The sequence below is a fragment of the Glycine soja genome, chromosome 20 (genome assembly GCF_004193775.1).
Source record: "Glycine soja cultivar W05 chromosome 20, ASM419377v2, whole genome shotgun sequence".
NCBI lineage: Eukaryota > Viridiplantae > Streptophyta > Magnoliopsida > Fabales > Fabaceae > Glycine > Glycine soja.
The window spans coordinates 50,290,951-50,305,629 of record NC_041021.1 but is presented as its reverse complement, the minus strand read 5'-3'; the positions used below and the strand labels follow the sequence as shown (position 1 = coordinate 50,305,629).

The 14,679-nt window shown below is 30.1% G+C and overlaps 1 pseudogene; it reads right to left on the bottom strand.

The window, feature by feature from the left end:
- Positions 1-47: 47 nt before the first annotated feature.
- LOC114401664 lies at positions 48-3,774 on the bottom strand (annotated as a pseudogene).
- Between the last annotated feature and the right edge of the window lie 10,905 nt (positions 3,775-14,679).

Below are 14,679 nucleotides of genomic sequence, written 5' to 3'. Positions count from 1 at the left end.
TGGCTAGGATCTAGAACACTAGAATAAATTAGCAAGCGCCAATAGAATGAATAGAAGTAATAATTCATTAGAAAATAAGGAAAGCATTCACACCCATTGTGATTGTTAAGCTCTGGATTTTTCAGTTGTTAGAAATAACAGATACCTAAAGCATATAGCCACATCAGGATAGATCAAATCGGACAACAACACAGGTGATGTTATCTGAGCTTCCTCGTGCATAAGCTTCTTTTATAAGTTCTCTGGGGACGCCACTTCTGCATCTGTGATATTTTGTACTAAAGACACGGCCTCCTGAAAAGGCAGGGACGCCACAATCAGATGCTCAGGTTCCATCAAAGATTTGTTGCCAACATGATTTACCAACAAGACATTGCATGTGGACATAAAATGTTAGACTTTAGAGCTGAAAAGTAACTAAAAAAATCAAACAGTCAAATTTAAATTATTACAATTCCATGTTCCAGATAAAGAATCTACAATGCATCAAAATTGCCTGTGTAAAAAATTTAGAGGACTGGATGCTACGTTGCATATTTAGTTGTTTAGGGAAAGTCCAAAAACTAACTCAAGTTCAACTCTTAAGCGATTGACACTCAAAAGAAGTAATGCCCTTGAAGGCTGCATCTACCGATAGCTGTTTGGAGTGGGTATGTAGGAAAAGGTTCATCATGTAACTGTTCTGAAGCTTCAAACGATCAATTTTGCTCAAAATGAAAATACTAAAATCTTTGTTTTGGTTGTCACTTACAGAAAGCCGGAAAGAAAACCAAGGCTTTTAAGTCACGGGTATTTTTTCACAACTAAGGTTTGATGCAATATAAAAAAATAATATTATAGATTCATATACCTTAGATAAGTACCGTGAAAATGACAACAGATGAAACATGTGATTATAAATATATAAAGGAAAAAAAAGCTTGCTATTAAATTAATGAGTAATGGTTTTATACTTTCATGAATAATAAAAAAGGTATGGCGTTGGTACAAAGTAGTAAGCAAAACAATGAATAACAAAGTAACAAATTATCAGAAAATTTTCAAACAAGAGACTGAAATAAATAAAAGTTCACAAGATCATGTTTCTACTAAAAATCTAGAAAAAGAAAGATAAATCTATGTTGTTTAGGGCCAACTTTACCAAGATAGTCTCACCTTGTTTAATATGACATTCCAAAGGCCACCACTAGCAATTATAATAAAATCGACTCCGTCAATTTCTTCCTCCTAAGCCATAACAGTACCAAAAAGCGAGCAATTCAGAAGGCATAAGAAATATAATGACACAGATATACCGAGTGGGTATTGAAGCTTATGATTTAGGCAACCTGAATTTCTGGGTCAGCAACAACATAGGGCTTAAGAAGTTTGTTTCCAAATGCACGGGAAACAGCAAGAACACCACCAACTCTCCATGTTCCTGGATCAACCAGCAGCAGTGCAAGAAATTTATTTATTATCAATTCATTATGAAGTATGAACTCCAAAAATGGCATACACCCATACTGGAAGAAAATTACCGGTCCAAATTATGAATCCACCAGCCTGTTCAATCCTTTGACGTTCATTGGATCTATCAGGTTTGTGATCAATGGACAAAGGAACAACTACATTAAAACAAAAATTCATATCAGTGAAAAGAAGAAAAAAGAAAGACAGGAATAGGAATTTATATCACTTCTTGAGCCTGTTTTGCCTATCAAACTAACATAACACTGAAAACTTAGTAGAATTGAAGTTACAAAAAACATAATGTACTATAATGCACATTCCCTCCATTTACCGCCATATTAAAAATATGCAGATTCTGCCCAATGTAAGCCTAATTCTCACTACACATAACTGACATGGCATCAACCTGAGCCAGCTCTACATGCAACCACTCTGGAATCACACCAACATTTGCAACAACAATCCGGTCCCCCAACAACACAGCTGTTGATGCAGTGGACCCAGCATCCCTTTGATGCCCCTTTTCCTCATTGAGGTAATCAACATCTGTCTGTTTAAATGCTTCAACTGCAATCAAACAAATAATTAGACAAAAAACATGTTAATATTTACACTGTCCAGGTTGCAAACCAAACAACTGTAATGTGATAGCAAAAGTTTACTGCATCCTATAATTTAACAAAAATGAAGTATATACCTATAGCAGTCTTTGTGTCTTTGATAAAGTCAGGGTGGCTACTCAAATTCTTAAACAGATTACTTTTCAGATATTCTGCAGTCCGGGAACCTCCATGACCTAAAAGAATAAAAAGAAACAAACTTACACTATGTTTGGTTTAAGAAAGAAAAAAGAGAGAAAATAAAAATAAAGAATATAGATAGAAAATAATTGGAATTCTAGTTTGGTATTTCAACAATCATCATCCTATGACAGAATATCTACATGGCCAGGGCACCTACGACTGATGACTAGCAGGGTCAGAGTGTGCCTTAGACATCAAGAACCAAAGTAGAGAAACCACCATCATAGACAAACCAGACTACAGCAAACCATAAAGGAGAAACAGCAGCTGCTGTACAAAACCAAAGAGCTATAAAAACAGAGGTTAGTGCAAGAACAATCTAGAAGCCAAGCGCAGCCATCAAAAACAACAAGGGTTCAACAAACAGAAACTCGGACAGGAGCCAAACTATAAGAGGATCCTTCAAAGAGGAGAAGAGGCCAAAACAGAATAGGGAGGAGCAGGTGAGCAGTGACAGAGAGCAAGGCAATGTTGGTTCAGCCTTCAGAGGGTCAGAATCAGCCATGGGTAAAAAAGGGCTGGAGTGCTGAACAGAAGAGAAAATGAGCTCTATAGAGGGGTAATCCTTATTTATACTAATACTAGGTTATAATCCTAACTAAATGAGGAAAGAAAACATAAATAAGGAAACAAGGAGACTAATTAATCCAAAGAGATAACCTAAGATACTACAAAATGTCGTAAAATAGATATTATGAGATATTTTTCATTTATTCTAATAAAACCTAAACCATCCTATATGTCCTAATGCCGCTGCTGTCAAATAATTCCAAAGGGTGTATAGCAGAAGATCATCCACTGTGCCCATTTCCAGTGCCTTACTCTGTCGATTCTGAATTTCTAATCTAATAACAGATCCCTAAGTGCCTTCCTCAGTAATTCAAAACTTGTCCAACTACTTCAGAACTGTAAAAGCCCACCATAAACCCTCAGCAGATTGGAAGAAACTCTTCTAAAGTCATCAAGGGTATATCAACTCTTAAATTTTAGTGAGTTAACATCATGATACGCTTAAAATTAAATCAACAATAGTTACACCCTTACTTATTCACTTAAGAGACAGGAGCACTTTAGACAAGTCTTATGCTAGAAGATTGATCCTTTGACAAAAAGCATCTCACCAATAGGATAAACCCAATAGTGTAGACAATAAATAGAGCATACAAGTTATAAAAGGAAACAGAACACCAGTTTTTAAAAGCTATGCCTGACAAGCAGACATCATATACTTGCATTGTAAATTGGCTATGTCGCACACCAAATCAGTAAAATAAAAAAAAAAAATAGAGGGAAGGGAGAAAAGATAAAGAATTGATTTTAGGAGAGAAAAAACAAAAACCTTAGACTTACCATCAAAAACACCAAAAAATGCAACTGTCTGACCATCAGCCTCTGATATTTTGGTCTCAAAGAAATCCTCCATTGATGACCTTTTACCCTTGAAACTGGAATATCCATAGCTGAACCTTCCATTTCGGCTTCCAGAGAGAAAGCTAGACAGAAATAAGAGCACTTCATTTCAAAATTTTGAATATTTGAGAGTTGGAATGCCATTATTAAAAAAACATCAAAAGGATGCCTGAAACAAATTTCAACTATATTTCATAAACCCCTGGGATTCTCTTTTAATGAAGTTTAGTAAAACAATTGCTACTGGCAGCAAATAAACAAACAAATTATGTCATTTAGCACACTCTACCATGATATCTGCTCTGTTCAGACAAGATTGTATCAGGTACAGATCAAATAGCATTTAACTTGGTAAACATTTCCCAAAATTACTTAGTATATGGTCCATCTTTTTCTTCACCTAAGCACTTACTAAATCATATATCTCCACATTTTAAATCTCACTTCCCTATTTTGAATTCCAAAACTACATATTTCATTATATAAGCAAAGAAAGTAAGAATTTTGTTTTCTTATCCTTTAATTTTTAGTTCAATAGTTAAAGTTGTTAAATAACTGTTATATCGTCGCCACATCGCTATAACATAGCATTTTTTGACCCCTCCATTATAGGCAATTTTTTTTATCAGCCAAAAAGGTTATATCATCAATAAAAGGGTATAAATAATACCCAAGCCACATAAAGAGTTTTCAACATTCAATTGGTTACAGAGAATTAAGTAACCATAAAGCACTAATAGAGGGACTAATTAACAAATACATATAAAGTTATTAACATGGGTATTACCGTTAAAAAAATAGTTTAGTTAAAAGGAAATATTGGATTTTGGGTTAGGGTGGGGTGGGGGGAAGAGACAAAATGGAAAAAAAAATCCTATATTCCATATTTCTCTAAATTTTTCAGATAATGTGGTAAGAAACAGAAGTTTCCATGTAGATACAGGCAAATACTCTGATGCAAATTTGAAAGGCCTTTCTTAATGAGCACTAATGCTATTGAAATAAAGACTAGTATTAGGGTATCACTCTAAATTATGTACTAAGTATTACAAGAACCATCTTTTACAGCCCCAACACTGCCCCACTTTATAACTTAACATCTGACTATAAACTGTTAACATTTAAATAATAAGATAAAAGAAAAAATGCTTAAAAGTAGCAGTAGGTGCAGGTGGTTGGTCAATGACAATTTTGTAAAACAAAACCTTGCAATTCATGAAAAGTCAAAAAAGGTACCACGCGGAATCCTTTCATTATAGTAAGCAACTAAACATAATAGAAGGGTACACGGAACCATAACGGCGATATCTAACTAACAGTCTTATCATGAATTTTCCGATGGCATATCATATCGTATAAATGCATGATCATCCACCGATGACATTACAATTTACAATGCAATCAAATTACGGTCGCAATTTACAGACATGTTAGCATCTTAATTTTCTCGTCGTATTAAGAATTCATTATTTGATTTTATGAATTCGCGTTAATTAATGAATTTTTCAGCACAAATTTTCCGCATAACGATGCCGTTAATCTCGATGAAGAATTTCCCGATTAAAAGCTTCAATTCAAACCACCAGAGGAATAGAAAGCTGAGTAAAAAAGGAAGAATAGCCTATAGGAAATGGGAAATCTCTCAGTAAATCGAAATATGCCCCTGATGCCGCAACCGCTGAAGAGAGAATCGTGATCCTAAGGACATCACAATGTTTGGTGCCGCTGGCGGTGCAGCCTGATCTTCATTGGAAGAAGAGGCGGTTGTTGCGACGGCGGTGGCGGTTGCCGTGGCAGGTTCTACAAGGTCCGAGTTTGAGATCATTTTATCATCTTCACACTTGTCATTTCTCCCTCTTTTTGTTTTTTTTTTTTACTAGCACCGCACGGGTCATTCATGTTGTCCCGCATTTGTTCAAAAAATACATTTAACATTAAAATTATATATTTTAAATTTTAAACTATGAAATAACAAAATAATTTAATTATTTTAAGGTTATATTATAAATTTTAAAAAAATATGGATTTTATAATGTTATAATTGATAAAAAAAATTAAATAATTTAAAATGTAAAAAATAATTAAATTAGATGCAAAATTAATATTATAAAGTAAATTATTATTTTAATCTCAAATAGACAATTTATATTTCATTGATACTTATATAACATGTGTTATTATAGTAGGTTTTAATATTATCTTCGTCTCGTGAGAAAAAAGATGTACTAAGTTAATATCTATTAAATTCTCTAATATATTAGTTATAATATGTTATTATAACAATATTAGTTATAATTATCAAAAGACTAGTATTTATTTTCAAGTATTTGTTTATCAAAGTTTCATTAAGGAGGAATAATAATGATATTATATGTAATAAGTATATTAAAAATAATAATATAAAAATAAACTTAATTCCAAAATGATTTTGTATGTATTTAAAATTATTTTGTAATGAAAATATATATAATAAAATAATATAATATATTTATTATGTATTCATGTAAAGAAAATTAACATTATTATATAAATATTAATCAACCAAATTTTAGGATATAAAATTATTAAACATATAGTCAAAAAAGTATTTGTAATAATAATATTAATTAATTAGATCTAAACTAATGTTTAGGGTAAAAAATTCAACTTCTTGATATAAATATTATTCAACAAAATTATTCTATATCATTTCTTAGTAAAAGTAAGTTTTATGTGAATGATATTTGTGATCTGTACTGAATAAATTAAAAGTAATTTAATTATTACATTATTAATAAGTAATTGAAAAATATAGAAAATATATTTAGTAAATTAATTTAATATATTTATTATGTATTCATGTAAAAAAATTAATATTATTATATAAATATTAATCAACCAAATTTCATTATATAAAGTTATTAAACATAGAGTTAAAATAGTATTTGTAATAAGTATATCAATAAATTATATTTAAATTAAAGTTTAGTATGAAAAGAATTCAATTGCATGATGTAAATATTATTTAACAAAAATATTTTATACCATTTTTTTAGTAATTTGTTTTCATAAGATTTATCTGCTGTGAATGAAATATGATTGTCTTTTGTGAATTATACTTGTGAGTTTTTTATTAAACAAATTAAAACTAATTTAATCATTATATTATCAATAAATTAATTTAAAACTATTTTGTAATAAAAATATATTCAATACATTAATTTAATATATTTATTTTGTATTCATGTAAAAATAATTAACATTGTTATATAAATAATAAGGATAAATAATCACTTTTGTTCCTGAGTGTATAATTCATTGACAAATGCGTTCCTGAAAGATGAAAATACAAAATTTAGTCCTCGAAAGTGTAAAAAGTACAACAAATATATTCGGCCGCTAACTTTTGTATGTCATCGTTAAAAAAATAGTCTGTGTAACACGGATGGACGAATTTGTCATTAAAATGATTATCAATATGGCTATGCTGACTAGATTGGATGAAAATGTCACTAAGATATCATTTTTTAGACGTGAACATCAGTAATTTTTGTTGGATGAAAATGTCAATATTTTTTTATAGGAGGAAAATGTGAGTAATGTTTTTTGGACCTAAATATCAATATGTTTCATTGGACCAAAATGTCAATAAGTTATTATTGTTGGATGAAAATGTCAATATTTTTTTAATGAACCTAAATATCATTATGTTTCTATTAAACTAATTTGTTATACCCGAAATTTTATTTCATTTAAGGGTAAAATATAATTCTAGGATAAATTTTTGTAATTTTTTTATCGTTACAAGCATAACATTATAATAATCACTTAAAAAAATATATTGTAAGCATAATTTAAAACAAACATAATAATAACAATAATATCGATTATCAATCATAATATGTCTCTCATAATAGAAATTATCAAAAATAAACATTATAATAGTATACCAATTATTATAAAATTTTCCAAATTATAATAATTAGTCACATCTATTATAAATAAAAGATAAATATATTTCATATTTCGCTTCTTCGAATCTTAATTATTTTATTAACCGTGATAGACAAAAGTTAACGGTCGGATATATTTGTCGCACTTTTTACACTTTCAGGGACTAAATTTTATATTTTCATCTTTCATGAACGCATTTATCAACGAATTATACGTTTAGGAACAAAAGTGACTATTTATCTTATTCTTATTCCTAGAGTGTGGGAAGACAAAAAGTTAATAAAATATTACATGATAAATATGTTTCTATGTTAACAATTAAAGATGATCATGTTGACAATCATTTTAGTGACAAATTTGTCCCTATGTGTCATGTAAGCTATTTTATCAACAGTAACAGAAGAAAGTTATCGACTGAATATATTTGTCATACTTTTTACACCTTTGGGGATTAAATTTTATATTTTCATCTGTTAAGGACGCATTTATCGGTAAATTACACATTTAGGGACAAAAATGACTATTTATGCAAATAATAATCAACCAAATTTTAGTATATCATCATAAAGTCATTAAACATAGAGCTAAAATAGTATTTGTAACAAATATATCAACAAATTAGATTTAAATTAATGATTAGTATATAAACATCCAACTTCATGATATAAAATTATTCAACAAAAATATTTTATACAATTTCTTATTAAAAGTAAATCTTATAAGATTTATCTATCATATTACACATAATGATTTTTAGTAGAATTATCTATTGTTAATGATATTTTCTTGGGTTGATTAATTTTTTAGTCTCTATTTTCTTGGGTTGATTAATTTTTTAGTCCCTCAAATTTTTCAGATTAAAATTTTCATCCTTCACTTTTTTTTTGACATTTTCTAGTTTTTCATCAAATTTTTGTTAGTATTTTTAGTCTTTCTATTTTTTATTCATTTTATTACTCAAAATTAATCCTTATTTTGTCTATTTTTAGCCTTTTATTTGTTTTATATTTGGGATTAATTTTAAGCAATAAAAATAAATGAGAGACTAAAAATAAAAAAAAAAATTATAAGAACTAAAAGTTATGATAAAAATTAAAAAAGGATTAAAAATTTTTAATTTTTTTGAAAAACTAAAAATTAGACGCTAAAAACTCGAGGGGATAATTAGTCCTATTTTCTTTATCCCCCTCTCTCTCACTATCTACTTTGTACGTCGTTTATTTCGCTATTTTCTCTTGTTTGGTCCACGCATTTATAAGGTAAGCAGGAAAGGCCCACGTTAAAATGCCCATGAGAGCAAAAGCCCAAGACGAGGTTGATGTCAATACAAATCCAGGGGAAAATGTTCTGAAGGCTAAAATATCCAAAACCCAAAAAGTTGCTGTTAAAACCCTCTTTCATTGCGGAAAGAGTAATTTTATACTTTGAGTAAGGGCTTAAGAACATACTTCTTTAAAAATACTATCTTTAATTGATTAAGATTTATTAAAAATTATAAAATCAGAAGAGAAATTCATTAAATATAATATAAGACCCATAAAATGTTTTCATTATTGACTAATTTTAACTAATAAAAAAATGTTCAAAAGAATGTATCAAATAATATGTTGTTAGCATTTTCTCTTTCTAGAGTGAAAGAGGGTGTTGAACAATATGAGATGCGAGAAGAAACACCCTACTCTGAATTTGGCAAAGAAAAGTAGAAACAATCAAAGCTTTCTTCTATTCTTTCTCTATAGGCCCAAGTATATTATTGCTTGTCCCTCGTGTCATTTGAATTCTACACCTCCTATATTGTATCTCACACCTCCCAAAAATGTTTAAAAAAATTAAAATATCCTAACACCTCCCTCAAACTAATCACAACCCTCACACCCACGACGATAACTTCCTCGCAAGCATACTCACGTCATGATGGCTCCTCCTTCACCTGTGACGGCAACGACCTCATCCTCCACGACATTAAGCCCTACACCTTCCTCACGATGTTGCACCACTACCTTCCCCCTCCTTCCTTTACGTGTCGGGTTTCTGGGGTGGGAAGGACATTTGTTGTGGAACAACAACTCCAAAACTATTATAGAACAACCACTTTGGAAATGAATTTTTGACTTATGGAAAGGTCATTTTGAAATAGTTTTGAAGCACTTTATTCCAGAATGTGTAAATCATGCAGGTTTTGATGATGTAAAAAAGAATTTGCTTATTAAAAAGAGGAAGACTGTGAATCATGCATTTTTTGATGATGCTGAAAAGAAATCACTTGATAATGATTGTCATCATCAAAAAGGGGAAGAATGTGAATGTATAAATACATGATTTTGGTGATGTAAAAAAAGAATCAAACAAGGTTGCTTCAAAGGATAAACATTGCTTCAAGATTAATACAGGGTTGCTTCAACAAACAAAGTCTTGCTTCAAGATTAACTCAAGATCAAGTCTTGCCTCAAAATAAAGTGTTTCCAAGACATCCAAGGCTCTGGTAATCGATTACGAGGCAGTGTCATTGATTACCAGAAGATAATTTTGAAAAATAGCTGTAAAAAAAGGTTCTAAATTTGAATTTTGAACCTATAATCGATTACCAGCAACAAAACTCTTGAAATTCAAATTCAAAAGTTATGACCCTTCAAAATATAACTGTGTAATCGATTACCAGTGAAAAAATTCAGAAAAAACTTTTTGAAAAGATACATCTCTTCAAACTATTTTGAAAAGACATGAAGGACCTATATATATGTGTGTCTGGTTTTAAAAAGCAAGAGAGAAATATTCCAAGAGAACTTCATTGTCAAATGCTCTCTCAACAACTCTTGGACAAATACTTGCAAATCTATTGAGAGTTCATCCAGGAACTTCAAATTGTATTATCCACTCTAAATGAGAGAAATCTTTTTGTTCTTCTCAGAAAGTCAATTGTAATCAAGAGACTGGTTGTCTTTTAAATTGTGAGTTTCCTGAACACAAGGGAAATGAATTTCTTGGGTGTTCAGAAGTTGTAAAAATGATTTTTACAAAGATAGTAAAAAATCTCAAGTGGGTTGTTTGAGGACTGGACGTAGGCACGGGAAGTGATTGAACCTGTATAAATCGAGTTTGCATTTCTCTTTTCCCTTATCTCATTTATGTTATTGCAATCAATTTTGTCTTACATGTTTAAAAAATATTATTAAATTGATTGCTACTTTTTTTCCTACATTCTGAGCCTATCATTTAGAAGGGGGTTAAAAGTTTCTTAGTGAGAATTGTAAGACTTAATTCACCCCCTTGTCTTAAGTTATTGAGGTCATTTGATCAACAAAATGATCATAGCAAAAAGTAATTTTTATCCTTTGGAATAGTTCTGGAACACATATTTATATTATAGAATGGATATTACATATGTTAAAAATTAACTTCCAAACCAACCATTCCAGAATAATTTTGGAGTACTTATTTCTATTTCAGAATAAGTATTCCAAAAGGTAAAAATTATCTTACATAATAGTTTTGTATCATCCTATTCTAGAAAATGATCATTCCAAAAAGTAATTTTTACTTGTCAGAATAGCTTTTCTAAAATAGCTTTGGAATAATTATTTCTATTCCAGAAGATAAAATTTACCTTCTAAAATGACCATTCTAAAATAGTTTTGAAACACTTATTTCTATTTTGAAAAGTAGAAATTACCTTTCAAAATAATTATTCTGAAATAATTTTGTATCATCCTATTCTACAATGGTTATTTGGGAAGGTAATTTTTACCTTCCCAAAAAGCTATCCAGAAAGATAAAAATTACATTTCAAAATGACCATTAAGGAATGGAAGTTCCTTGTTAAAGGATAATTTTTGTCCACACACATAAAATGGGACACCCAATATATAAGTTGGGAGGTGCAAGTAAGCCTTGAGTGAGTTGGGTACTTGAGTCTTTGAGTTATGTTAAAAAATGAGAAGTAATTTTTTCATCCTCATTTTTAATTTAAACTTAAATATATTTTTAATCTATATAAAATTGATTAACTTATAATTTTGATCTCTTAATTTTTTAAATTTATAATATTTATTTTCCTGATTTTTAATGGTAACATCTGATCCTCTTAATTTTACAAATTGACAATTTAGTTCATCTATTAGATTATTAACTAATGATTATGATTAGTAGAATTATTAAGTTAACTATAAATCAAAATTTTTAAAATAATTAATGTTTTAGTTTATTTATATAAGTAAATTTAGTAAAAAAAATTAGTTAAACATTTAATAGGCATGAGATTTTCAATGTGAAAAATAATCATTTTCATCCATATCAACATATACCCACCCTGCGCTTATATATAAAAATTTATACTTTAATTATGCTTTTTATAAGTGCATACGTAATTTTCTTTCTTATATAGCTCATGGTGTATACATGTTTTAGGAAAATTTATTGTTGGACTTGATCCAACATATTCATTGGCTTTGGTGGTCTGGTTTCTTGGTCGAATATGCCAGGAACACTTGAGAATCTGGAAGTGTCTGTACCATAACACATGTCTTGCACTAAGAATTGTCTCATCAAATAAGGATAAAGACAATAAGACAATGGCCAACATTTTCACATATGCACAAACATTGCATCCTAGATTCCCACGCTAGTCCTTTCATCATCGACTTAAGTACTGCAATGTCTTATTTAAATATTCGCACTCCTTATTTACTATTGGAAATTAAGTGTGTGATTAATTGTTTTCTACACATTCCTAGTCAGTTGAAGGAAAAAGTATAGAAGGTTTATTTGAATTTACAGCCCTAAGATTCAAAAGTATGTTTGAGAATAAAATTACTTTTGAGGTATGTTTGATTACTTCTAAAAAATATGTCCAAAGTAAATTTGCTTAAAAATTCAGTTTTAAAGAAATAAGATTTATAATACTTTTACCGTCCAAACATGCACATATGGTGAATTAACTTAAACATCCGTTTGAGTTGCATCAACATATCCAAACACGCTATATATATAGCTAACTCGCATCAAAGAATTTAATCATGACCAGTGAGCATGCACCATTGGCATTGGAGTCTAACCACAACGATTAGTTAATCTATTCAAAACGAATTAAAGTGGGCAACAATAGATCGGAGCCCCCACAAATTCTACACGAGATCGATCACTGTCCACCCCACATAGTCCTTGCCACCAACTCAATGACCAAATTACCCATAGCTGTTTTTCTTTTAATTACGTACGCAAAGTAATACATGAAGCAGTGTAGCACCTTATCCATTGCAAGTCATGACACATGTGAAGTTCTGATCAGATTCAAACTTTATATGCTCAAATGGTCGTTCTAAGGAATCCATGTCAATATTACAATGATCTAGAGAAAGGTCCTTTAATCAAGAGGAAAGAGAAAGATGTACAGGGCAATAAATGTGCCAGAGGAGTCATGCAATCTTCTTGACTGGTTGTTTGGTTTGGTTTGTTTTACCCTGCTGAGCCACACAAAATATTAATTCAATACTTTCTTTCTAGCTAGTGGGTAATAATAATAAGGACGGCACGAATTAATGCTTCTACCATCTTCTGGTAAGGCAGTAAATGAGGGAGTTCGAATGCACTCTGCACTCTGCACTCTGCACATCGTGCTAGTATATAGAATGAGCCATTATTTGCATTTGCATGCAAAGTCTCCTTGTTTCGTGTTTCAAACAGTGCCAAAACTAAAATACAAAAGCTATCTGATGATTGATTGTTCTCAATTCAATAATTGGGTATGGAGCAGAATGAAATAAGTCAATAACAATTTAAAAATGTCTAAACAATAATGCATATATGGACTGCTGATTTTGTTTGCATTCTTAACAGTAGTATTACACGTACTTACTTAATTAATTGACGCTTCTTATCTCTTTTTTTCTTGTTATATTACAATACTAATTTTATACTACTATCCATCATTTATATTTGCACCGGTGGTGTGATCAATGAATCAATCTATATCTATATAAAATTATATAAAAGAATAGTCTAACAAAATTACATTTTTATCCTCTTTGATTGACTGACATGTGTCATTTTTTTGGTTTTTTTGTCTTTTCAGGTTATTAAAAAGAAGAAGAAAAGTGCGCAGTGCGCATAGGATGTGGAGAGAGTGAGGGTGTTGTGTGGAAATGTATCAGTGCATGTGTAAGGTCAGAATCACAGCTTTTGTTGCTGAATGCGCGTTTAACGTTTTCACGCACCAAACCTGTTCCTTCACTCACTGATCACTACCTTTCATTATGCCCACCATCTGTCCTCAATGTTTAACATTATATAGTGTTTTTTTTATAAAGTGAGAAAATTATTTTTATTGGTTTTTAGTCTTTTTTTTAAGTAATTATCAGTTATTAGTCATAAGAGTCAAATTTGTGTACGCTTGATTTAATTTATTTTACAAAATAGTAATTACTTTCTTTTAATAATTTCTTAAAAGAATTTTAAAAATAAACAATAGTTAATAAAAATTTCGTTGAATCTTTTTTGTTATATACGCGAATTTTTACTAAAGGCAAATTTTAATTTCGTTGAATCTTTTTTTAGTTAGTTCATATTAATTTATTTGAGTTTATAAAATTAGATTTACGTAATAGTACGTATGTAATTTTGCATAATTAAAAAAATTCTGATATCAACAATCAACAATCAACAACGATTATAATAAAATAGAGTATAAAAAATGTGCCCGCTAAAAATTAGCTATTATGGCAATGAATTCTAAATTCTATCATTCAGCAACTTTTGTAGATTGTAGGGTCATTAATTGATGGTTGCAGTGACAGAGTTGTTATTTTTTCATCATTTTCAGCATCAGAATCCCTTCTTACAAGCTCTGCAATGTGCAGCATACACACACCATGAGTGTTCCTGATCCAAGGATCAACTGATTCTGTCACTAACAATGCATGACCACAAGAGATTGATAGTATTTAAGAAGTTTCTTTCGAATCAAATTTCTCCTTTCATTCTTCCTTCCTGCTAGCTCTCACTAACTAACAGGAACGTTCCACGTACGTAATCACCACGCAATATATCCAACTTTATACTTAATTATTACTGTTACAAATGTTTTTAT